Source organism: Jaculus jaculus, chromosome 1, assembly GCF_020740685.1.
Source record: "Jaculus jaculus isolate mJacJac1 chromosome 1, mJacJac1.mat.Y.cur, whole genome shotgun sequence".
Taxonomy (NCBI): domain Eukaryota; kingdom Metazoa; phylum Chordata; class Mammalia; order Rodentia; family Dipodidae; genus Jaculus; species Jaculus jaculus.
This window is the reverse complement of record NC_059102.1, coordinates 223,548,200-223,575,457: the sequence shown is the minus strand read 5'-3', so window position 1 is coordinate 223,575,457 and position 27,258 is coordinate 223,548,200. Positions and strand designations below refer to the sequence as shown.

At 48.4% G+C, this 27,258-nt stretch overlaps 1 protein-coding gene across 2 annotated transcripts in view; it reads left to right on the top strand.

Moving 5' to 3' along the window:
- Positions 1-27,258, top strand: part of Klhl26 (kelch like family member 26) — a 48,629-nt gene that overhangs the window by 12,140 nt on the left and 9,231 nt on the right. The window lies entirely within an intron of this gene.

Here is a 27,258-nt window from a genome sequence, read left to right as displayed (position 1 = left end):
CCCTCGCAGCCAGGGAACAATCCATCCTGAGCTCTCCTTGGCAGCTATCCCATAGTCTTAGCTGTGGTCTCCACTGGAAGCCATGATTCATCCATGCCATGGCTCATCTGGTTTCCACAGGGGACTCCGACTCTGCTTCACATCTCCCAGTGGCCATTTCCAAAAACAAACAAACAAAAAACTACATTGCAAATCCAGTAACCCTTTCCTACATTTGTTATACTCCCAGAGTACCAGGTGGTCTATCAAATTTGTTAATCCAGGGGGGAACAAAGCTGGCTTTGAAGAGGACAGTCAGCACTCAGGCCCCCTACTCTGAAGAGTCAGCATTCTTTTGGCTGGCCCAATGCAAAACAGCTGGCCCAATCTCAGTGGTGGTGATATCTAAAACTGTTGCAGCTGAATGGGCAGCAGTTTTAGCCCAAAGCTTTCATTTATTTCTGTGGCATATCCTTCTGCTCACACAATTCCATTTCTTCTAAACACAACCCTGTTCATGGTCTCAGGACATGGGAAGAGCACAGCTAGCCTCTCACACAAACTGCTTTTGGCCCAATCTGGACAGAGCTTTTCCCTCATAAGCCAATCCTGAACAGTCCATAGTTCTTTCTAATTTTAGATCTTTCAACTCTGACCAGAATCCATCAAGCTGTAGAATACTGCAAGGCATTTCTTAGACCAAAGTTTCAAATCCTTACACATTCCTCCTGCAAATCAGTTCCAATGTCACACGGTCAGGTACCCACTCCTGGTACCAATTTTCTGTTGCAGTTCATCCTTATTGCTGGGACAAATCACCTGACCAGAAGCAGCTAATGGGAGGAAAGTTTCTTATTCTGGCTTACAGTCTCAAGGGGAAGCTCCATAATGGCAGGGACAACAAAGAATGAGTAGAGGCTGAATGTCACCTCTGTCATAGCAGGTAGAAATAGCAGCAAGAGAGAGCTGAACTCTGGCAATGGGGATTTGGCTATAACACCCCTAGTACTGCCACAACAACACACTTACTCCAGCAAGGCTCTACCTCCCAAATTACCACCAGCTGGGGAGCAAGCATTCAGAACATGAATTTATGGGGGACATCTGATTCAAATCACCATAGCATAATATATCCCTTTAGCCAAGCAACAGTAGTAGCTTCCCCTATAGGGCTTATGACTTTCCCAGCTATCTATCTATCTATCTTATCTATCTTATCTATCTTATCTTATCCTATCTTATTTTATCTATCTATCTGTCTGTCTGTCTGTCTAGTTTTGTTTTGTTTTTTGAGGTAGGGTCTCACTCTACCTCAGGCTGACCTGGATCTCATTCTGTAGTCTCAGGGTGGCCTCGAACTCACAGTGATCATCCTACCTCTGCGTCCCAAGTGCTGGGGTTAAAGATGTGCACCACCAGGCAGTATCACACACTGGTTGACCCCATAACAGACATGCCATTATTGCACTAGTGAATATATTTTCCTGACTGGCCTGTTGTGTAACTTGCAGTGTCTGCTGATGTTGGAGACTGTTGATGAGTTTTCTCCCAGAATAGCCTGCATATTACTTTCCAGCACTATAATAGCTAATCAGCAAAGAGGAATCTTCCAGCTCTGTTCTAGCTTGGTTTCTTAGTGTCTTGCAAATGATGTGTGTGGTGGCTTCAGCAATAGTCTTATCATCTTAGCAATAGCCTGTATTGTTTTGATGGCCTTAGGGGTTTCTTCCTGAATTTAGATCTTTTAACTCTGACAGGAATCCATCAAGCTGTAGAACACTGCAAAGTGTTTCTTAGATACTCAATACTCAGTGGGCATAGCAAACAACTCACTGAAAGGTATCCCACCACTGGCACTGACATATTTTTGGTAATATCCTTTATTTATTTATTTTTTAATTAAATTTTTATTAACATTTGCCATGATTATAAAAAAAAATCCCATGGTAATACCGTCCCCCCCCCCACTTTCCCCTTTGACATTCCATTCTCCATCATATTACCTCCCCATCTCAATCATTGTACTTACATATATACAATACCAACCTATTAAGTACCCTCCTCCCTTCCTTTCTCTTCCCTTTATATCTCCTTTTTAACTTACTGGCCTCTACTACTAAGTATTTTCCTTCTCACGCAGAAGCCCAATCACTTTATTTTTTTTAATGTTAAAAAAAGTTTTTAAAAAAATTTATTTGAGATAAGAGAGAGAGAGAATGACACACCAGGGCCTCCAGCCCCTGCAAACAAACTCCAGATGCATGTACCACCTTGTGCATTTGGCTTACGTGGGTCTTGAGGAATTGAACCTGGGTTCTTTGGCTTTGCAGGCAAGCAACTTAACTCTAGCACCCTTCCTTTTTTTAAATTGCATTTGAGGACATTGTCAATAAATATCTTTAGTGTGAGGCCCTGGTTAGGTAATACATTTGTCTTAGCTGTCAGAGTTCTCTGGCATGGCTATATTCCTGCAATGGTACTTATCAAAACTACAAATGTCATCATACTGAATATGTCAATTGTGTACCCCCTTGTCCATATCTAAAAAGTTCACCAGCTAGGAAATCAATCAAATGCAAATACTGAATATGTAGTACAAATCAACAGGTTCTTCACTGAAGAAAATATATGATCCTACTTATTTGTTCATTTATTTTGTTTTTTTTCAAGGTAGTGTCTCACTCTAGCCCAGGCTGACCTGGAATTCACTATGTAGTCCAAGGTTGCCTCAAACTCTTAGCAATCCTCCTACCCCTGCCTCCTGAGTGCTAGGGTTAAAGTCATGTGCCACCATGCCTGGCAAGACTAATTTTTTACATATCACCTGTTCATCATCAGTGTTATGACTCTAGTTTTTTCAAAAGTAAAATCTATACCACTGTCCGTCACTACCCATGTTTTCTCAACTTAGTTCTAAAGAATGTAAACAAGGACACACATAGAATTATTTTTATAAACCTGATGTTTGTTTCTGTTTTTGTAATATAATGAATATATGGAGACAAGGACAAACGTACTTCTAAGTTATTAGTGTTTATCTGAACTTTGCTGACAAGGCTTGTTGCCTTCTACAGGGTTATAAGTGACAGGATGAATATAACAAGTTTCATAAGCTACTTCTGTGTCCTCTGGACTTCAGTCCATTACTTCATAACTTGATTCAGTTGCTACTTACTAGCTTAAAAAAAGGTTTTTTGTTTTGTTTTGTTTTGTTTTGTTTTTTTTTGTTTTTTTCCCAAGGGAGGGTGTTATTCTAGCCCAGGCTGACCTGGAATTCACTATGTAGTATCACCAGGCTGGCCTCAAACTAATGATCCTCCTACCTCTGCCTCCCAAGTGTTGGAATTAAAGGCATGTGCCACCATGCCTCGCTAAAAATTGGTTTTTGAAAACTGCAGATCACACTTTATTATGTATTTCTAGCTCAGGCTGACCTGGAATTCACTATGTGGTCTCAGGGTGGCCTTGAGCTCATGGTAATCCTCTTACTGCCTCCCAAGTGCTGGGATTAAAGGCATGCGCCACCACACCTGGCAAATTAAAAATTATTTAAAATTTTTTTAAAAATTAATTAATTTATTTATTTGAGAGCGACAGACACAGAGAGAAAGACAGATAGAGGGAGAGAGAGAGAATGGGCACGCCAGGGCTTCCAGCCTCTGTAAACGAACTCCAGACACGTGCGCCCCCTTGTGCATCTGGCTAACGTGGGGCCTGGGGAACCAAGCCTTGAACCAGAGTCCTTAGGCTTCACAGGCAAGCGCTTAACCGCTAAGCCATCTCTCCAGCCCTATTTTTAAATTTTTAAAAAAATTTTTTTATTAAAAAATATTTTTTTAATATACACTTTTTTACTGACAACTTATATACTTACAGACCACAAACCATGTTATTTCTCTCCTTCCCCTCCCCTACTTTCTCCTTCATAACTCTACTCTCTGTCATATCTCCTCCCTCTCTCCATTAATCTCTCTTTTAATTTGATGTCATCATCCTTTTCTCCTATTATTGAGCCATATTCTGTCCAGACGGTTGTAGGTAAGGAGTGGTACCCTTCCTTTGGCTCTTACATTCTTTCTGCCACCTCTTCCGCAATGGGACCCTGAGCCTTGGTGGGTGTGAGATGTTTCAGTGCTGGACACTCCTTTGTCCCTTCTTCTCAGCACTGTGTTGCCTTTTGGGTCACACCAGTGGTCATCACCATCTGAAAAGAGCAGCCTCTCTAACCAGAAGTGAGAGTAGCATTAATATATGAGTATGAACATTAAATGTAGTGTTTTCAGGGCAATTTAGTGAGAGTGATATATGCATTTATACAGACAAGAGCAGGCTTTATACCCCTAAGGCTCATGACCTTCCCTGAAATAAAATTTTTTTTTTCTTCAATTTTTTTTTTTTTTTTGGTTTTTTTGAGGCAGGATCTCATTCTAGCCCAGGCTGATGTGGAATTCACTGTGGAGTCTCAGGGTGGCCTCGAACTCACAGCAATCCTCCTATCTCTGCCTCCCGAGTGCTGGGACTAAAGGCGTGCACCACCACGCCTGGCCTTCAATTTTTTTTATTAACAACTTCCCTGATTGTAAACAATATCCCATGGTAATGCCCGCTCTCCCCCCACTTTTTCCTTTGAAACTCCATTCTCCATCATATCTCCTCTCCCTCTCAATCAGTCTCTCTCTCTTTTTTTAATTTTTGTTGGTTTTTCAAAGTAGGGTCTCATTCTAGCCCAGGCTGACCTGGAATTCACTATGGAGTCTCAGGGTGGCTCGAACTCTTGGCAATCCTCCCACCTCTGCCTCCCAAGTAAAGGCGTGCACCACCATGCCCAGCCTCTCTCTTTTATTTTGATGTCATGATCTTTTCCTCCTGTTATGATGATCTTGTGTAGGTAGTGTTAGGCACTGTAAGGTCATGGATATCCCAGCCATTTTGTGTCTGGGGGGATCATGTTATAAGGAGTCCTGTCCTTCCTTTGGCTCTTACATTCTTTCTGCCACCTCTTCTGCAATAGACCCTGCCTGAGTCTTGGAAGGTGTGATAGAGATATTGCAGTGCTGAGCACTCCTGTCACTTCTTTCCAGCACCCTGATGCCTTCTGAGTCATCCCAAGGTCACTGCCATCTGAAAAGAGAAGATTCTCTACCAAAAGTGAGAGTAGCATCAATATAAGGGTATGAACATTAAGAGAAGTGCTTACTGGGCAGTTTGATGAACATAGTATATACATTTAGTCAGACAGCAGCAGTTACACCCCTAGGGCTCATGACTTCCCCTGTTTTAAGTTTTTAGTATCAGGGATGTATTCCCTACCATGGAGTGGGACTCCAGTCCAATTAGAGGGCAGAGGGTTTCCACCATGACAGATGTACCACTATTGCACCTGTTGGCTCAATTGGCCTGGCTGGCCAAATATAACGCTTGCAGTGTCCACTGTTATCTTCGCTGGTGATTTCTTTCCCATTGAACTGCATGCAGAATGGCTTCTTCTAGCTTTCTGTCAGCTGGTCTACATGGAGGAGCTTATCAGTTCAGTTCCAGCAGGGTTTCTTAGTGATCTTGCAGCCCGAGTATGTGGAGTCTTCAGCAATAGGGTCTTATCATCTATTCCCGGTGGGAAACCAAGGACCTTAGCAATGGCCCTATAATGTTTTGGGGGAATCAGGGACCTCCCTGGTCAACTACTCACTGGAAAGTGTCCCATCCCTGGCACTGAAAGTTTTCTAGCAACTATGTATGGCTCCTGAGTGTTCCATTATACAAACAAATAGGTTTCCATATGATTTATTTATAGCCTCTTAGATTTTGATTAGCCCTTCCTCCACCTTTCCCCTGACCTCTGAAATAAAATATTTTTTAAAAAATGTGTTTATACTTTATTTTTTTTATATTTGTTTTTCAAGGTAGTCTCTCACTGTAGCTTAGGCTGACCTGGAATTCACTATGTAGTTTCAGGGTGGCCTTGAATTCATGGTGATCCTCCTACCTCTGCCTCCCAAGTGCTGGGATTAAAGGTGTGTGCTACCACGCCCAGCAAATAAAATATTTTTTTAAAAATGCGTTCGTTCATGGGCTGGAGAGATGACTTAGTGGTTAAGGTGTTTGCCTGCAAAGCCAAAGGACCCAGATTCCATTCCCCAGGACCCATGTTAGCCAGATGCACAAGGGGGCGTACGTGTCTGGAGTTTGTTTGCAGTGGTTGGAGGCCCCATTGTCTCTCTCTCAAAATGAAATATTTTTAAATTAAATTTTTCCCCCTATGACTAGCCTTTACTGTATAGTACTTTTTTTCCCCCTTGAGGTAGGATCTTACTCACTCTAGCCCAGGCTGACCTGGAATTCACAGTCTCAGGGTGGCCTCAAACTCATGGCGATCCTTCTACTGCTGCCTTCTGAGTGCTGGGATTAAGGCATGTGCCACCACATCTGGTACTCTACAGTTCTTTTTACCTAGTATTTTGTTTTTAATTTGCATTTTTCTAGTAATGATAGGCTTTTTTTAATGGGCTGGTTGATTATTCAGATCTTTGTTAAGGTGTTTTTGTAAATATTTTGTCTATTTTAAATGATTTTATTATCACTATTATTAATTTTTTTTTTTTTTTTTTTGAGGTAGGTTCACACTCTAGTCCAAGGCTGACCTGGGATTCACTCTGTAGTCTCAGGCTGGCCTCAAACTCACCGTGATCCTCCTACCTCTGCCTGCTGAGTGCTGGGCTTAAAGGCATGCGCCACCCATGCCCAGCTTGTTATTTAAAAATTTATTGGGTGTGTGTGTCTGTGTATGGACATGCCAGAGTCTCTTATATGGGTGCTGGAGAATCAATCCTGGGCTGGCTGGTTTTGCAAGCAAGTGCCTTTTAACTGCTGAGCCATCTCGCCAGCCCTTATTATTATTTTGATGCTAGGGTTAGAACCCAGAGCTTCTAGCATGTTAAGTACATCCTGCATCTCTGATCGTCACATCCAGCCCGGATTACTGAGTTTCTTTTTAAGAATCTCAGTATTTTCTGTGGGTGGTGGCTCATGTCTTTAATCCCAGCAGGTGTAGGAGAATTTCTGTGAGTTTGAGGCCACCCTGAGACTACAGAGTGAATTTCAGGTCAGCCTGGGTTAGAGTGAGACCCTACCTGGAAAAACCAAAAAAAACCCAACCAACCAACCAACCAACCAAACAAACAAAAACTCAGTATTGCTAGACATAATGTTGCATGTTTGTCCTCACTTCACTTAGGATGTAGAAGGAAAGCCAGGCGTGGTGGTGCACGCCTTTAATTTTAGCACTCAGGACGTAGAGGTAGGAGGATCACTATGAATTCAAGGCCAGCCTAAGACTACGTAGTGAATTCCAGGTCAGCCTGGGCTGGAGTAAGACTGTACCTCAAAAAAACAAAAAAAAGAAAAGGGGGAAAAATAAAGGAAGTAGGGCTGGAGAGATGGCTTAGCGGTTAAGCGCTTGCCTGTGAAGCCTAAGGACCCTGGTTCGAGGCTCGGTTCCCCAGGTCCCACGTTAGCCAGATGCACAAGTGGGCGCACACGTCTGGAGTTTGTTTGCAGAGGCTGGAAGTCCTGGTGCGCCCATTCTCTCTCCCTCTATCTGTCTTTCTCACTGTGTCTGTCGCTCTCAAATAAATAAATAAAAAATATTAAAAAAAATAGGAGGTAGAAGGAGGATCAGGAGTTCAAGGTCATCATCAGCTACACTCTGAGATTGAGGCCAGTCTGAGTTGCATGAGACCCTTTCTCAAAATACCAACAAACATGGCTGGAGAGATTGCTCAGTGGTTAAAAGCACTACTTGTACAAGCATGAGAGCCTGAGAGGCCCTGAGAAACCGCTTGAGTTTGATCTCAAGGACTCACATAAACTGCTCGAAGTAGCCATGCACATCTGTAACCCAAGTCCTGTGAAGGAGCAGATACATGTTAAAGGTCCTTGCATTGCAGGCTTGCCTACAGAGCTGGACACAACATGGTCTGTGATCCAAGCTCACCCAAGACAATGGGAGGCAGAGCCAGGAGAATCTGATGCTCGCAGGCCAGCTAGACTGACATTTGTTTGCAGCAGCGAGAGACCCTGACTCAAAAAAGGTGGAAGAGGACCACAGACATCTTGAGGTTGTCCTGTACCTCCACCTGGGTTCCATAGCACATGTGTGCCCACGCATCACACACACACAAAAGGTTTAGGGCTGGGGAGATGGCTTAGCCATTAAAGTCACTTGTTTGTAACATTTGCCAGCCAAGGCTTGATTCCCCAGGACCCACTTAAAAGCAGATGTACAAAGTGATGCATGCATCTGGAGTTTGTTTGCAGTGGCAAGAGGCTCTGGTGTACTCATTTTCTTGGTCTTTCTCTCTGCTTGAAAATAAAATATTTTTAAAAATATTTATTTTAGCAAGTGGTGCATGCCTTTAATCCCAGCACTCAGGAGGCAGAGGTAGGAGGATCACCATGAGTTCAAGGCCACCCTGAGACTACCTAGTAAATTCTAGGTCAGCTTGGACTAGAGTGAGACCCTGCCTCAGGGGGAAAAAAAAAAGTTTATTTAGTTTACAGTTCTGCAATCCAAAGAGCTCAGTACAGCCTGTGCTTCTGACACAGGTCTTGCATGGTGCCATCATCACAGCATGGTATAAGAGAGAGGCAGCAGGAAAAGTTGAGTGCTTTGTGCCCACTGCTCTCCACAGCAGCTGTGGGGACATTTGTACATGGGCTTTTGTGGAGTCATCCACTTCCAGAGCACAACCAGGGTGGTTAGCCACTTCTGCCTTTTGCCCTGTGAGGGTCCCTTGCCACGAACATGTTTCTGTTTGCTCTCCTGGCTCGTTCACTGACAGTGTAGAATGGCAGAACTATTTGTGTGTTGTAAGCTCTTGCTTGTCCCCTCACCCTGGTGTGATTCAGTGAGTTCATTCTTGAAGTGCCTTGGGGGTGACAAGCATGTCCCAATGGTACTATTTAGGAGTCTGGGGTGTGGGTGGCACAGAAAAATAGTCCAAGAAAGCTGGAAGGGTGGGTGGGATGGCCTGTATCCCCTGATTACAGCCTGCCTAGGTCTCTCTGTGTGGTCAGGTCTTTTGGGGGAGACCTGTGGGGCTCCCCAGGGGCTAGAATGCTAGTCTTGACTGTGATGCTGACCCTGTACCTGCCAGGCCATGCCCTTGTATCCTAAGAATCCCAGGAAGGCTGTCATCATTTTATCAGGGTGAGGGTAGCATCTGTCGTGCCATGAAGCTGGGCTCAGGAGGGATGCTCCCCCACCGCCCCCAGCATTATGTAACTTGTTTGTTCTGACTTCTCATGAGCAGGGTGTACTGTGTAAGTGAGCCTCTTCCTAGTGTCTTCAGGATCAACAAAACCTGTTGCCTAGTGGAGACACTGTTAATGTCTGCTGATTGTCGATGTGGTCATTGGCTGCAGGCTGAAGGGAGCTGGGGCCTGGCCTGGGGAACAAAGACACTTGTTTTGCCTGGCTTCCTCCAGTTGTGTCTGCCCAGCTCAACTCAGAGAGAGTAGAAGTTTGGGCTGCTGGGCGGACATGTGGTGGGATATAACCTCTCTGAAGGGTCCTCTGCCCTTCCTCCACACTGTGGTCTGAGTCCTTGAGGATTCACACTGCTGGCTGTGGGTGTTGCCTTGAAAGGTTGTGGCCAGCAAGCTGTCATGCTCCAGCCAAACTCCGGCCCTTGCTTGTCTGAACCTTCAACAAGCTTCCATAGCTGTCCCCTGATCATCTCCACTAAGCCCAAATCCTCTGAATTTGAGTCCTGTCCCTCCAGAATGCTGTGAAGACTTGGGGACACTGTCACCTGTGCAGGCCTCTTTCCTGAGGGAGGTGGCTGTAGGAAGCTGCTGCTCATGTGCTGAAACCAGCATCTCTCTAGAGATGCGAGCAGGCATAGCTGTCAGGGGCATTGTCATAGGCATGGGCCCTCCTTCCAGTGTGCTCTGGGCCACATTCCCCATATGTATGAGGGACCAAGCCTCCTGGATGGGGGCCTGGATGAAAAGTCCAGTATAGTTGTTGTGGAAGTGACATCACTGACGTCCTGCCTGATGCTTCTCCAAGGGAGTCAATGGTTGCTCACTGCATCCAGGGCTAGGTGGTCCCTAGAGCAAGCTGGCCTGAGTGATTGGGAAATTGGTAGCACTAAGGCCTGGGAGTGGAACAATGGTCTTGCTCACACCAAGGGTGGACCTGCTTGAGCCAGTGTCAGGAGCCTACATGGTGTACCTGTGCTGGCTATAGGACGCTAGAACCTCTCTAGCCACCCCTTTATGGCCATCACCTGCTTTCCATCCCTCGTGGCCACAGAGCCAGCATGGAAGTGTGCTCTGCAGCTGAGTGAGAAGCATGCAGGGTTGTCTGGAGACTCTGAGGATGGTAAGAGATAAGCATGGAGAGAAATGATTGCCCAGGAGACTCAGAAGCCTTGGAGCCTGGCAAGAAGAGGTGTGATTTGCTGATGGCTATGGGTGACACTGAGGGACACGTGTCCTAGCATCCCTGGCTTCTTATCTTGTGGCTGAGTCTTTTTTATTTTTATTTACTTGAGAGAGAGAGAGGCAGAGAGAGGGAGGGAGGGAGAGATAAGGGCATGCTAGTGCCTCTAGCCACTACAAACAAACTCTAGACACATGTGCCACCTTGTGCATCTGGCTTACATGGGTATTGGAGGATTGAACCTGGACCATTTGGCTTTGCAGGTAAGTGTCTTAACCATTGAGCAATCTCTCCAGCCCCTGTGGCTGAGTCTTGATACCTTTCTGTGCTTTGGGCAGGTGTGCTGGCCTCCCAGATCCCTATGCTGTGTCTGACACAGGTGTAGGCTGAGGAGCCAGTTGGGAGCCAGGGCTGGGTCTGCTGTCACTCCTACTGTGAACGAAACCCTCTGGGGACCCACAAGCCTGGCTCAGGGTGGTGGGGCAGGCTAGCGGTGCACGTGAGTCCTGCAGCTCCTAACATGGTGCTTGTGTGCCTGCATGCTGACTGGTGTTTGCGGGATTATCAGGTCATGCCATGTCCTGAGAGCTGGGAGACACCCCATCAGGTGGGCAGCAGGGTGAGACCTCATTGGACACAAGTGGTGCATACATAGCCTGGGTGCTCACAGTCCTGCCTCATTCAGAAAGGCCCAATGGTTCTATATCTGCTCTTTGAACCAGAGGCACAGATACGATTCCTAAGGGCTTCCAGTCTTCTAGTCCCACTGTCCCTCCTCCAGAAACAGGCCACTGCTGCCTTGCCAGTGTCCCACCTGCATCTTGCTGGTTTTACCTTACAGCCAACTCCAGACCCTAGCCAGCTGCTTCCTTGTCCCCAATTTTAGCCAGCAAGCCACATCACTGCCCTGCTGACACCTGCCTAGTTTTTTCTAGACTTTCAGACCAGAGCACACTTTTCCCTGTGGGCTAGGCTGAACTGCCACAGCTCTGCCCTGCTGGTTCCAAGCTTCCAGGGCCTGTACCTCAGTGTCTCCAAACTGTGCTGTACTGTGTGCTGGGGGGCTTATGTCCCCTGGGACATGTGCCTAAGGGCAGCTTTTTCTTTTTTTTGAGGTAGGGTCTCGCTCTAGCCCAGGCTGACCTGGAATTCACTATGGAGTCTCAGGGTGGCTTCAAACTCACAGCAATCCTCCTACCTCTGCCTTCTGAGTGCTGGGATTAAAGGCATGTGCCACCATGCCTGGCACATTTTTTTTAAATTATGCACTTTACTACCTGAGCAAATTTTGTGTTGGTCCTGTTCCCCTCCTGTTTATCCTTTCATATCCCCTCTTCCTGCCCCCTATCCCACAGACTCCTCCTCAGTGGGGTTGTTGGCACTCACCTTGGGATTATGAATGCATCAGCCAGTCTCTGTGTGGTGGGGAGTACAATGCCTCAGAATGCTCCTTCCTACCTTGTGGCTCTAACAATCTTTCCACCCCATCTCTGCAATGTTCCCTAAGCCTTGGTAGGTATGTCATAAGTTTTCCTCAGTATTGAGTTCTTTGCATTTCCTAGGTTTCTGCTTTGATGATGTATGAGTGTCCTCAGTGTTTATCACCATCTCCCTGAAGCAGGTTGTCAGGGTAGCAGTGAGAGCAGTACTCATGTTTAAATTGACACTTCCTCTGTGATGTCTCCCCAGCAGATGTACTAGAGGTGGCTCATCTCATGCTAGGCTATCTTTTCTTGATGGATCTCATTTCTCCCAATTTTCACTGCCATCTGCTAAAACAAAACAAAAGCATGAAACATTCTCCAACAAGAGTAAGAGCAACCTGTATTAAAAGGGGTAAGCAAGCCGAGCATGGTGGTGCACACCTTTAATCCCAGCTCTTGGGAGGCAGAGGTAGGAGGATCACTGTGAGTTCGAGGCCACCCTGAGACTATATACCTACCTGGGGTGGGGGGGAATAAGCATTGGTAATTGAGAGATCTTTCTGTAGGGGGATTGTTCAAGGTAGGATCTCATGCTTTTTAGCCCAGGCTGACCAGGGATTCACTGTATATATAATTCCAGCTTGGCCTTAAACTCACAGTGATCCTCCTACCTCTGCCTCCCAAGTGCTGGGATTAAAGGTGTGCCACCATGCCAGACTGAGAGACTTTTAAAAAAAATGTTTATTTGCACAGGGCAGGTGGGAGAGAATGGGAGCACCAGGGCCTCTAGCCACTGCAAAGGAACTCCAGAGGCATGTGCCACTTTGTGCATATGGCTTACATGGGTACTGGGAAATTGAACTGGGGTCCTTAGGCTTTGCAAGCAAGCACCTTTAACCATTGTGCAATTTCTCCAGCCCAATTGAAGGACTTTTTATTTTTTGTTTTTTTGGGGTAGGGTTTCCCTCTAGCCCAAGGTGACCTGGAACTCATTTTATAGTCTCTGGTTGTCCTCGAACTCACAGTGATTCTCCTACCTCTGCCTCCTGAGTGCTGGGATTAAAGGTGTGCACCACACATATGGTTTATGCTGTTTTTTTTTTTAAATTATTTGCAAGCAGAGAGAGTGCAAGACAGTGAGAATCAACACGCCAGGTCCTCTAGCTGCTACAAACTAATTCCAGATGCATGCACCACTTTGTGCATTTGGCTTTATGTGGATACTGGGGAATTAAAATCTGGGCTGTTAGCAATGCAGGCAAGTGCTGTAACACTGCTGAGCCATCTCTAGCCCCTGTGCTTTTTTTTGTGTGTGTGTGAGGTAGGGTCTTGCTCTATTCTAGGCTGACCTGGACTTCACTATGTAGTCTCAGAGTGGCTATGAACTCACAGCAGTCCTCCTACCTCAGCCTCCTGAGGGCTGGGATTAAAAGTGTGTGTTACTGCCAGGCGTGGTGGCACACGCCTTTAATCCCAGCACTCGGGAGGCAGAGGTAGGAGGATCGCCGTGAGTTCAAGGCCACCCTGAGACTACAGAGTTAATTCCAGGTCAGCCTGAACCAGAGTGAGACCCTACCTTGAAAAAAAAAAAAAAAAAAAAAGAAGTGTGTGTTACCATGCCCAGCTGTGTTGGGTTGTATTTTTTTTTTTTTTTTGTTTTCAAGGTAAGGTCTCATTCTAGCCCCAGACTGACCTGGAATTCACTATGTAGTCTCAGGGTGGCCTTGAACTCACAGCGATCCTCCTACCTCTGTACTGTTTTGTTGTTGTTAGAGAGAGAGAAAGAGAATGAGTGTGCTAGGGCCTCCAGCTGCTGCAAGCAAACTCCAGACACATGCCCATCTTGTGCATTTGGCTTATCTGGGAAATTGAACCTAGGTCCTTTGGCTTTGCAGGCAAGTGCCTTAACTGCTAGTCCAGTCCTGTACTCTTTTTTTTTTTTTTTGACAGAAGTTAGGACAGCTATCTGAGCCCAATGGCTCCTGACCACCCTCTTCCCCTATCTATTTAACCCCAAGGGATAGGCACCACAGCAGAGTCATAGGCAGTGAGGCCAGTGTGGAAGCACAGCTCGGTCATCCATCTGACTGCAGGGGGAGGGCCGTCCACCGGCCTGGTCTTCATGGCTGCAGACCGCCTCCTCTGGTAGCTGCTCTGCAGCTGTGCAGACGAGCTCTCTTAACACTTGTTAACCCCAGCCTCCAGCCCCTTCCTGCTCCCGCCCTTGCCGCCTCTCCAGAGAGGGCCTCTCGGATCCACAGCCCTGGCTTCAGCACTCCTGCTCAGCAGAGCGGATTTTGGGGCGCGTCCAGAGTGCTTTCAGACCCCTCGTGGAGCAGGGCTGCGCCTGAGTGCACCACTGCCTGCAAATATTGTTGGGAGGAAGTAGCCAGCACCCGGGGATCACAGACCTCTCCTGCTATGGTGAAGGCTTCCGGAATTGGATGCTCAGCCCACAGGGTAGTACCTTAGGGCTTTTAAAAGGCCTGGGGGGCGGTCACCCAAGGATTAAGGCTGAAGATGTTTTCTAACACCATAGCCATGAAATTCCACAAGGGCCAGAGCAGGGAATGGGGGAGCGGGCTGGGCTGGATATCCGGAGAACTTGCTCTCCACGGGATGTGAGAATTCCAAAATTCCAGGCCGGCTGCCGAAGGCTGTAAGCGGTGGACATGTGATCACCAGGAATCTTCCCTTACTGGAGCTGGGGGGGTGGGAGTTGGTGGCTATGAGTTGATGGGCTCCCAGGGTGCCCATGGAGGCCTCCAGGCAATCCCTTCATCACCATCAACCAGCAGCCTCCTGGCTGCAGCTCACATTCCACTGTGGGCTCTCAGGTGGAAGCTGCACTGTCTCCTGACCCCATCCTGCCTCTTTCTGCTCTTATTCATGCCTACAGGCATCTGTCTTGTGTGGCTGGGCAGTCTGCATCTCCTGTGCACAGATGATGGTGGATCCTCTCGCCTGCCTGTGGACATTCAGACTAGCTGAGCTTTGGCATCAGGAGTGCCGGCAGCTTGCTTATCTCTTCTCACACAGATAAGGCTGGGGCCAGGGTCACCACTGCCCTTGTCCTCAGCCTGGCTTCCTGGACTGACCCCCTAGGAAGCTTGTAGAGGCAGGAAAGGCAAAGGCAACATCTGCAGAGGTGTCCTTCTTGTAGTATTGTGGAAATGTTGTGGATGGATGAAAGTTTCTTCTTGGATTGGGGGAGCAAGGAAAAACTACTGTCTTCAGTCCTGTGTGGTGGCACATAATTGTAACGGCATTACTAGGAAGGCTGAGCCAGAAAATGAGCCAGAAAATCACGAAATATAGGCCAGACTCAGCTATTCATCGAGATCCTGACTTAAAACCAATCAGTAAGGCTTGGGAAGATGTCTCAGTGGGTAAAGCACGTGCTATGCAAGTATGGGGACTTGAGTTCGTTCCATCCCCAGCACGCATGTACAAAGTGAGCATTGCATGCTTGTAATCCCACCACCGGGGAAGCAGAGACAGGAGGATCCCTGGAACTTGCTAGGTAGTCTAGCCAAATTGGTGAGTTCCAAGTTCAGTGAGAGACACTTTCTTACAGAGTACAGTGAAGTATTGAGATAGACACCTAACATTGACCTCTGGCCTCCACATGCACAAACACATGTGCACACTCATCTACATAACACTGCACCCATACCTAATACACATATAAATACACATGCATGTTTATTCCCCCACATACATACCAAAAATAAGATTGATTCAAAGAGAGAGAGAGAGATTACAGAGTGAATTTGAGATCAGCCTTGGCTAGAGTGAGATCCTGTCTCAAAACAAAACAAAAAAAAATTGAGGGGAATTTGGTGTGTTGGGCTTCAGGGTTGGGAGAGCTCCCCCAGAATGTGTTCAGCTCTTGTTGGCTTCCCTCTCCCTTGCTTCACCTTGCACCCCACCAACTTGACAACTACAGGGGGAAAGAGAGTGTCCATCTATAGGCCATAGGCACCAGAAGTCTCAGGGAAGGCTCTGATTGGATCATTTGGGCTATAACTCCCAGCCTGGGACCACTCATGGAGACCAGGGACCTGGAAGGCTCTCATTGGCTTGGTGAAATACAGATCCACCTTTCCCCACTTCAAGAGTGGATAACAGCCATACATTCCTAAGAAAACAGTCCTCACCAGAAGAGAGGTTTAGGGTAAAATGGAGATATTGGCAACAGGCTCCTGCTGCTGAAATTTGAGTTGTGGTCAAATGGCCTCTGGGGTGGAGCCCATGCTGATGGGCAGCCAGCCTGTCTGGGGCATCCTTGCTGCCTTCCTGGGCAGTGGGCCCGGCAGCCTGCAGCGTTTCCCCATGATGCTGGAATTTGGCAGAGCTTCGGTGCCCCGTGTTTCCGGAGAGCTTTTGATCAGTCTACATGCCTGATGGTCTCTCCCACCTGATGCCAGGCAGGGGGAAGGTCTGAGCCTCTGTTCATACCTTGTCAGTAGGGCAGGGGATCAAGACCCCAGCCTCGGAGTGGCCCCTCTTCTTGGCTTCTGGCATGGGAACATGAGTCCCCAGAGGGTGAAGAGCCCACGCAGACCTGCTTGTATAGGCAGAAAAGCTGTGCAGGGAGAAGCTGGGATGTGGGTGTGTTGTGGGGGGGATGACTAGGCCAGGGGAGCTGCTCCACAAGCAGCAGCATGTGAAAGGGTGGAGGCCAGACTGAGACCAGAGAGGAGGGATACCTGCCCACTTACCTTGCCTAGTAGCCATCCCCCTACCACAGCACCCACACATCCCTCTCCTCCCTATCCACCCACCCATCCATGCCCCTGCCCATTCTCCCACTCATCTATCCACCCACCCATCCATGTACCTACTCATCATTCCACCCGTCTATTCCTCCCTCTCCACCTATCCAGCAACCTATCCATCCATCCACCTATCTACCCACCCACCCATCCATCCACCCTGCCACCAACACTCCCAGTTGACAAGCATGGCTGAGCACCGCTGTCTTCACCATGTTGGTGGGCACCAAAGATGTGGCAGGAGACAGGCTCCTCTCTAGCTTCCCCTTCCTATTTTAACCTTGTGGAGCCAGGCTAGGAGCAGGTAAATAAGGTGCTGGATGGAGCAAGGAAGACAAAACATTAGGCTGCAGACCTGGGAGCCAGGCAATGTGATTGAGCTGAGGTCCAGGACTCACCGAGGTGACCTGGCCAGCCTCTATCTCACTGTGCATTGGCTTCCCACAGTCCCTTGGGGGCTATTTATAGATGCCAGCCTAGTGATAGTGTGAAGGTACTTCCATGGGGAAGATGAGGTTGGTAAGCCTGGCAGGGATGTTCTGTTAGGTGGCCAGGGTTAGGATGGTCTTTTGTACTGCTGAGGATGGACACTAGAGCCTGGCCCATGCTAGGCTCGTGCTGTCCACTGAACCCTAGCCCATCCCAGCCAGTGAGTGTCTGTCTGTCTCTCTCTCTCTCTGTTTCTTTACCCCTTCCCCACTCTCTGGCAGCTGTTTGGGGCCTGCTGGAATACCTGGTTGTGGGGACCCTCACTGGCCTATAGCCATCTCCTTGTCCCTCTGGACGCCCAGGCTTTCCTCTGCCCACAGGGTAGTCTGGAGCAAGCACCCAGCAGGTGTCTTGGAGGAAGCCTTCCTTCCCCCATAGGAAGGCTGAGCTTGGCAGGGGATAGCTACCACTGCAATAGAGGAGGCTGGGGAGCCTGGGGTCACCAAGTGATCCCAGAGGAGGGCTTGCTGACGTGAGCATGGAGGCTGCTGGCCAACCTGAGCATCTTGAGTCCAGCATGAGGTGCCAGAACACAGTGAGTGTGTGCTGTGGGCTGGGAGTGCAGTGCCCAGAGCTGTGTGATGTTGTGGTAACCACTACAGTGACAACAGGATGGGGTGCCTGTGTGGGCTTGTCACACACATCTCCCTCTTCTCCCCTGTGCACCCTCTCTGTGCTTTGGAGTCTAGGCCTGTCTGCCAGGGCTTTCATGGGGACTGAATGCTTCTTGGAGAGCCAGAAGAGCCACCTGCAGCTGTAGGGGAGGAGGGGGGCTGTTTTGTATCTGTTTCCCCATCTTGAAGGAGAGATACCATCCTGACCTCTTGACCAGAGGTGAAGCCATTGTGCCCTGAGAAGCCTGACACCTGCTCTGTCCCCAGGCCTGTCTCGTGAAGAATCAAAAGCGGGTGGGAAGGGACAAGGAAAAGGTACCAGTGTGGCCAGGGAGCTAAGTAGATTGTGCCTGTGGAATGAGGCCAGGGCTGGATCTGAGTTCCCCTTTCTTAGAGTCTCTGCCTCCTACTGTCTGTTCAACACTGTCCCTTCCCCATCCCCGTTGGGACTTTCTGGAAATGGTCTTGGAGGTGCTACATTGGAGGCTGACAAGGGCAGAGGCCCCTCAGCTACCCTTACTGATGTCCATGCTGTCCCCTGAAGTACGTATTCTCCCCCTGCAGGCACGCAGGACCCTGAGGCTGGGCGTTGCTTGGCCGAGGCGCGGGCCAGCCAGCTGTGCTGCAGTCTGTAGAACCTCATGGACAATAAAACTGAAATTGGCTTTGAAAGTGGAAGCGCTGCTTCTCGGGAAGCGGCTCCGCCCGTCGGAACAGTGTGTGCAAGGGGCAGGTCGGCGGCTCTGTGTGGGGGTGGGAAAGGATTTTACAAAACCCCAAAGAAATGTTTCCATGAAATTCTTTCTTGTTCTTGCCTGTTTTTTGGACATTCCACTGAGAAGAATGGCTGTGGGGTTTGGGAAGTGGCTATGGGGCCAAGGCCAATGGCAGGGTGGTGGCCAGAGTGGGGGCGCCCACCCTGGCAGGTGCTGGGCCCCACTTTCCCTGCCAGTTCCCATCCTGCTCCCCCAGGAGACTGATCTCGCTGAGGCAACCAGCCACAGCTGGTACGGCTTGAGCTTCCTGTGATCTCTTTGACTAGGCTATCTTTCTTCTGTCGCTGTGTCAGCCACAGCGGACCTGAAGGCAAGGACTCTCAAGGGTCCTCGTAAGACTGCAGGATGGGGGGTGTGTGTGGAAGCTCCCACAGTAGAGGCAGCCCCAGGATTTCCTGGGACCCCAAACAGGTGGTTCATCCAGGACATGTACCCAGCATGACCCAGGTGGCCTGGGTGTGCCCCCATGTCCAGCATAGGCCTGGGTGTGCTTGTGCCAGGTGCACACAGAGGCAGGGGTGTTGGGGATGGCCGGAGCCCAGGCAAGGCCTTAGAAGGGAGTGAGACTACTCCATGGCCAAATGGAGGCTGAGGGCGAAGCCAGGGCTGGCAATGAGTGGCCTCCCGAGACACCCAAACCAGAGCTGCTGACGCACTGGCGCTGATGACTCACGTGCGGGTGACAGTGACTCGAGTGGCCGGCTGGAGACCCGGATGGGCCCAGGGCCACTGCTGCCTCCCAGGGGGCCCTTGTCCCCGCCATGTGGCCGCCCCCTGTCTAGGACCAGCCTGAGTAATGGGTTCTTCCGCCTCCTGTTGTCAGCTGGAGAGGATCTTAGTCATCACTGACCAGGCCTCCTCCTGCCTGCCCACCTCCACGGGTGAAGCCATACTGCTCTCCATCACTGTGGGGGCAGCCTCTGCCCAGGGGCCCCGCATAGGTTGTGTAGGCTGGTGACAGGCCTTTCTGTCAGCCAGGAGGGACAAAGTGGCTGTGTGTGCACTGTCTAGAGGGCCAGAGTGTCGTGGCAAGGTGACAAGCTGCAGAGACACCAGCCTGGACCCCAGTGCTCCTCCCAGAGGCCCAGCCAGCCGTCTGTGCTGCCCTGCCTTCTAGGTTCCAAGCAGCCTCTCAACTCACTGGGAGGCCCAGATGTCCTATGCCTAGGAGAATTCCTCTGTGTCCTTCTATTTTTTTTTTTAATAATAGAGTTCAGGTTTCTTTCTCTTTTTTTTCTTTTTAATTTTATTTGCTTTATTTGAGAGAAAGGGGCAAATACAGCATGGGAATGCTAGGGCCTCTAGCCACTGCAAACGGATTCCAGACACATGTGTCGGGAATCAAACCTGGGTCCTTTGGCTTTGCTGACAAGCACCTTAATCACTAAGCCATCACTGCAGCCTGTCTCTCTATGTTTTGTTTGTTTGCTTATTTCAAAGTAGGGTTTCACTGTAGCCCAAGCTGACCGAGAACTCACTCTGTAGTCTCAGGCTGGCTTTGAATGCAGGGTGATCTTCCTATCTCTGCCTTCTGAGTGTTGGGATCAAAGGCATGCGCCAACACACTGGGCTCTGTCCCTCTTTTATTTTGAGGTAGGCTCTCACCCTAGCCCAGACTGACTTGGAATTCACTCTGTATTCTCAACGCGGCCTCGAACTCATGACGATCCTCCTACCTCTGCCTCTTGAGTGCTGGGATTAAAGGCATGTGCCACCACCATGCTGGCTTTAATTTATCATTTTATTGACAGCTTCCATAATTTAGACAATAAGCCATGGTAATTCCCTCCCTCACCTCATTTTCCCCTTTGAAACTCCACTCTCTGTTATACCCACCTTCCACCTCTCAATCAGTCTGTCTCTCTTTCTCTCTCTCTTTTTTTTTATTTCAAGGAGTCCAGGCTGACCTGGAATTCATTGTGTAGTCTCAGGGTGGCCTTGAACTCAAGGCAATCCACCCACTTCTGCCTCCCAAGTGCTGGGAGTCTGTCTTATTTTGATGCCATCATCTTTTTCTCCTATTATGATGGTCTTATGTAGTTAGTGTCAGGCACTGTGAGGTCATGGATATCCAGACCATTTTGGGTCTGGAAGAGGGCATGTAAGGAGTCCTAACCTTCCTTTGGCTCTTACATTCCTTACACTCTTATCTGCCTTTAAAAAAAAATCTCTCCCTCCCTCCCTCTCTCAAATAAATACATATTTTAAAAAAGGGCTGGAGCTGAGCGTGGTGGCACATGCCTTTAATCCCAGCGCTCAGGAGGCAGAGGTACGAGGATCACCATGAGTTTGAGGCCACCCTGAGACTAAATAGTGAATTTCAGGTCAACCTGGGCTAGAATGAGACCCTACCTTGAAAAACCAAAATAACAGGGCTGGAGAGATGGTTAAGGCACTTGCCTGCAGAACCTAACCACCAGAGTTCAATTCCCCAGTACCCATGTAAAGCCAGATGCACAAAGTGGCACATGCATCTGGAGTCCATTTGCAGTGGCTGGAGGCCCTAACATGCCCATTCTGTCTTTGTCTCTCTCCTGTCTCTCTCCTATCTCTCTCTGCTTGCAAATAACAATTTTGTTTTAAAAATGAGAGGGCTAGAGAGGTGGCTCAGCAATTAAGGCACTTACCTGAAAAGCCTAAGGACCTGGATTCGATTCCCTAGTACCCATAAAAGTGAGATGCACAAGGTGACATGTTAGTCTGGAGTTCTTTTGAGATAGCTCTTGGCCCTAGCGTACCCATTCTCTCTTTGCTGGCAAATAAATATTTATTTTAAATTTTTATTTATTTATTTGAGAGAGAGAAAGAATGAGCATGCCAGGGCTTCTAACCACTGCAAAGGAACTCCAGATGCATGTGCATCTGGCTTACATGGATCCTGGGGAATTGAACTAGGGTCCTTAGGCTTCGCAGGCAAATTCCTTAACTGCTAAGCCATTTCCTCAGGCCAAAAGCATTTTAAAAAAATGAGAGAGAAAGAAAGGGACCTGAGTATCGGCAGGTTTCGGTATCCCTGGGAGCCCTGGCACCCACCCTCACAGGTGGCAAGGGGCAACTACATTTGGATAAGTTGGAGGCAGAGCTGCTGGGCAGAGAACATGAGCCATCAGAAGGTTGCCAGTCTGCCACACAGTCTGGCTGAGTCTGGTCATGCCTCTGTTCCCATCTCAGCGGACATTTGCTGCTAGGTGGTCCAGCGATAGCCTCACCAAGGTGTGAAGCACTTCATTGTCACAAGCAAGGCTGGCTTCTGGGTCTATCCCAGCAGCTCTTCCCTCCCATGAACTATCTTTCCTGACCTCTGCATCTTTCACTGAGGCTGCTTTGTGCAGCTGTCTTGATGCTCAGTATACATGGGGGAACACATACAGCAGCTCTGTATCACAGCAGTGTATGCCCCGTGAGGTGACTCTGGTATGAAATCCCTCTCCTGCTGTAAGGATTTACGGGAAACAGACCACCATCAACTTTTGCAAATTAAGGAAAACCTGAGAATGCTGTAGAAGTCAGAGGCAGTGGTTGCTTGTCACTCGCCCAGGTAATAGGGACTGTGAAGCTTCATGGCAACCCTGGTGGCTACTTACCCTTGGAAACAGAAAACTGACTCCAGATATCAGGGAAGGAGCTGGAGAAATGGTTTAGCAGTTAAGGCACTTGCCTGCAAAGACAAAGGACCCAGGTTCAATTCCCCAGGACCCACATAAGTCAGATGCACAAGGTGGTGCATGTGTCTGAAGTTCATTTGCAGCAGCTAGAGGTCCTGGCATGCTCGTTCTCTTGTCTGCCTTCCTCTCTCTCTCTCTCTCTCTCTCTCTCTCAAATAAATAAATAAAAATTTAAAACAAAAGGGAGGGTGCTTTCACATTCCTCATGTGTCCACTCATTTCTATGGGTGCCAGCTCACTTCTCGTGGGTGGCAGAAAGGACACCTGCCTTTGACCCTGAGCCTGAAAACATGTCTGTCCTTCCTGGGCCATTTCTACTGTCAGTGGTCCTGTGGGCAAGCACTTGGGAATCCTTGGCCTCCATTGTTACCACACTCTTGTTCCTGCCTAAGGTGTGTACAGGCATCTCTTGGCCCTTCCTTCTCCCTGCCTCAGGCCTCAGATGACACTTTGGGAAACCTTCTCCTAGGCCTCAAAGCACCTGGGAGTTAGTTGACACATCTGTCCCCTGCCCCTACTTGAGCCTGCAAGCTTATTATTCAGCAATTGAATGAATACCTCATGAATGAACTCACGGCCAAAGAGAGGACCTGGGGTCAAGAGCCCCAAGGTCGGTTCTCTGACCTCAGACCTCTGAGATGTCTTTTACAGTGTACATGTGTCCAGCCCCACTGTGCAGGGAGTATCTGTGCAGCAAGGCTGCCACTATACCTTGGACTTACAGGATTTGTCAACTCTGCAGTGTTTGTTTTATTTATTTTAGTTAGCTACTTTGAAACAGGGTTTCACTCTAGCTGAGGCTGGCCTCAGACTCACCATAGAACCCAGGCTGAACTCATATTCACAGCAGTCCTCCTATGTCAGCCTCCCACATGCTGGGGAGACAGGTATGGCCACCACTCTACTTCAGTCTGTTGTAACCCAGCCCACGCTGATTATCTCACATGCAAAGTTTGAGGTGATTCCTTCTCCCCAGTGTAGGATGGAGGCTCTAGAGAGTCACACCAGCTGTCCATGGCCCAGATGGCTTGTGAGCTTGGTGCTGAGCTGGGGCTTGGCCGCACAGAGAGATGAGCACTGGTGCCCGCTGTGTTCTCCCTGCTCACAGAGGTCCAGGCAACTGGGCGGTCTGGTGACTTCATGGTAGATAGAGGAAGAGCCAGGCCTTATTCTGTAAGTACACTGTTCATCCTTGATGGGGGCAGAAGCTGGGACACACCTGCTCCAGCCATCATGACACTGTCTTCCTGTCTTATCGTCCTGCCCTCAGACCCTCAGCTTCCTAATACGGCCCTGTCACAGCAGAGGCTGAAGATGATTCAAGTATGCTTTGACTACCTATGGCCCCCATTGTCCAGACTGCATGTCCCCTAAGTGTTTCCATCAGTGTCCCAGTGCACACTGCCATGGTACACTAAGAGGGTCCCCACTTCCTGGGACCTTGAACTCCTCCACAGGCAGAGCTGATTCTTCAGCCTCTGTCCCCCTTTCCTGAGGGTTTCTGGATGGACTGCTGAGTAAACAGTCTGGGGACAAGGGTGTTCTGGGAGCAATGGCCAGCATGCACCTGTATCTGCCAGATGCTCATTGACTCCATGTAGTTTTGGGGTTGTGGGCAAGGGGCCAAAGCCTTCTATCCCCTCTTGGAAAGCCTGGCACAGCACCTACATTCCTGGTTCTCCACGCAGGGAGGCTTGAGCCTAGGAATGAAAGGGCAAGTCCCAGAGGGCCCCAGACCCCAGGAAAGCACAGTGAAGGGTGGCCCTGACTCCATGGAGTGAGGCACAGGCTGACGATGAGGGCACTCAGGCTTCTTAATAGCATAGTCTCCCTTGCTGTGCTCTGAGGGTGGGGCCTGTGTGCCCAGCTGAGAGCTTCTCTTCACTCACCCTTCAGCAGAGTGTTCTCAAGGGAACAGTGGAAGGGCTGGTGAGCTGAGGCTATGCCTGATTGCTTTGCCTGCCTATTGTTTGACCAGGGTCTCATTAAGCCTGGCTGGCCTTGAACTTGCTGTGCAGTTGAGCATATTCTTACCTTTGCTGTGTATTATTATTATTATTATTATTTTTTGAGGTAGGGTCTCATGTAGTCTCAGGGTGGCCTCGAACTCATGACCATCCTCCCTCTTCTGCCTCCTAAGTGCTGGGATTAAAGGTGTGCACAACCACACCTGACACTATTCACTCTTCTATATTGATTTTTTTTTTTTTTTTTGCCCTTCTCCATCATCCACAACAACCTGGTGATGAGCCCAATATTATCGTTACTATTTATTTATTTATGTTTTTTTGGGGGGGGCAGGGTCTCACTATAGCACAAGCTGATCTGGAATGCACTCTGTAGCCCAGGCTACCCTTTAACAAACTCATGGTGATCTTCCCACCTTAGTCTGAAGAATGTTGGATGACAGGTGTGGGCTGCCACACCTAGTTTATGTAGTGCTGGGGATCAGATTCAGGCCGTGTACATGCTAGGCAAGTTTTACTCTACAAGCTGAGCCACATCACCAGCCTGCTGGTTGGCTTATTGGTGTGTATGCATGCATGTGCGCTCCTGTGGTGTGTACGCATGCATACGGAGCTCAGACAACTTGTTTCTTAGATGCCATCCATCTTCTCTGAAACAGGGCCTCTCACTGACCTGGGGCTCACCTAATTAAGCTAGACTGGCTGACCTGTGAGTTCCGGGGATCCGCCTGTCTTCTCCGCAGGACTGGGATTACAGGTGCTAGCTACTCGTCTGGCTTTTTTTAATGTAGGTTCCGTGGATGGAACTCATGTCCATCCATACAAAGTAAGCACGTTACCAACTGAGCTATCTGCATCACAACTTATTTGTGTTTTTTTATTTTTTCAAGGTAGGGTCTCATTGTGTTGACCTCAAACTCATGTCATCTTAGGGTGGCCTCAAACTCACAGTGATCCTCCCACCTCTGCCTCCTCAGTGCTGAGATTAAAGGTGTGCGTCACCACAGCTAGCTTCTGATTTGTGGTTTTATACTTTTTTTCAAGGTAGGGTCTCACTCTAGCCCAGGCTGACCTGGAATGCACTCTGTAGTCTCAGGCTGGCCTTAAACTCACAGTGATCCTCCTACCTCTGCCCTCCAGGTTCTGGGATTAAAGGCATCTACCACCACACCTGACACTATTCGCTCTTCTATATTGATTTTTTTTTTTTTTGCCCACCCCCATCATTCAGAACAACCTGGTGATGGGCCCAATATTGCATAGGTCTAGTGCAGATAATGACAGGTGCTGTGAGGATGGGTACAATGACTACTTTATGTCTGAGAGGAAATGTTGCAAGTACTTCTCCCTGTCCTTTAGCTCTCCCACTCCTCTACTATAGGCCCTGAGCCATTGAAGAATATGATAGAGATGCCTCATTAAGTGATGAACATTAACTGTCACTTTTTAGCATGTTGACGAGTTGATTTTTTTTTTTTTGTTTATTTTTATTTATTTATTTATTTGAAAGTGATGGACATATATAGAGAGAGGCAGAGAGAGAGAATGGGCGCGCTGGGGCCTCTGGCCACTGCAAACGACTCCAGATGCGTGCACCCCCTGTGCATCTGGCTAATGTGGGTCCTGGAGAATCAAGCCTCAAACTGGGGTCCTTAGGCTTCACAGGCAAGCACTTAACTGCTAAGCCATCTCTCCAGCCCCGAGCTGAGTTTTGAATCTGAAGAGCAGTCAATGCCACCAGAAAAGAAAGACTTCTCTAACCAATAGTAATGGCAGCAGCACTAGTTAATATGCATAGACAAAGGTCTTAAGAGTACAGTCTGATGGACATATTATATTTACATAGCCAAACAAGAGTAGTAGTTTCTCCCCTAGGGTTTGTGACCCTCCCAAGCATAGGCTTTGACTAGGTTTTCAGTATTGGGCGAGCCAGCCTCAAATTGAATTAGAGAACAGTTGGTTACCCCTATAACAGATATACTATCATTGTACTAGTGGACATGTTTTGTTTTGGTGGCCAGTTGTGTGGCTGATGACTTTTCTCCTGGCTCCATAACACTTTTTAGCAGGGAGAATGCTTACAGCTTAGCTCTAGCTTGAATTCTCAGTGTCCTACAGCTGAAGCAAGTGGTGTCTTCAGCTATGTTGTCTTTTCTAGTTCTGGTTGGTAATAAAGAGCTTTGTATTGTTTGGGGACCTGAGGGATCTTGCTGACCAATAATACCTTACTTGGAAGTATCTCAGCTCTGTCACTAAACATTTTCTGTGGCAATCTATGGCTTGTGGACACAGCCATTTGGAAACCCACTTCTTTGTTAGCTAATTATAAAACATTAGTTGGCTTGGGAGATGGCTCAGCAGTTAAAGTTGTGCACTTGCTAAGCCTGCCAGCCTGGGTTCATTTGCCAGCCACCTACATAAAGCCTGGTGTGGTGATGTGTGCCTTTAATTGGGAAGCAGAGGTAGGAGGATTGCTGAGTTTGAGGCCAGCCTAGAGTACAGAGTAAGTTTCAATACAGCTTGGGATACCTCAAAAAGAACAAGAGCCGGACATGGTGGCGCACAACTTTAATCCCAGCACTTGGGAGGCAGAGGTAGGAGGATCGCCATGAGTTCAAGGCCACCCTGAGACTACATAGTTAATTCCAGGCGAGCCTGCGCTAGAGTGAGACACTACCTCAGGAAAAAAAAAAAAAAAAAAGAAAAAAAGAAAAAGAAGCATCTGGGTATGGTGGCACACACCTTTAATCCCAGCATTTGGGAGGCAGAGGTAGGAGGATTGCTGAGTTCAAGGCCACCCTGAGACTACATAGTGAATTTCAGGCCAGCCTGGGTTACAGTGAGACTCTACCTTGAAAGAATAAAAAAAATAACAAAAGAAAAAATTGTTACAAGTGTTTGGCATTCTGTTTGCAATGTCAAGAGATCCTTGCACCCCCCCCACACACATGCAAGTAAATGAATAAAATTTAAAAATAACATGTATAGGGTTGGAGAGATTGCTCAGTGGTTAAGGCACTTGCCTGCAAAGCTGAGCGACCCTGGTTCATTTCTCAAGTACCTACACAAAGCCAGATGCACAAAGTTCATTTGCAGTGTCAGGAGGCCCTGGTGTGCCCAAT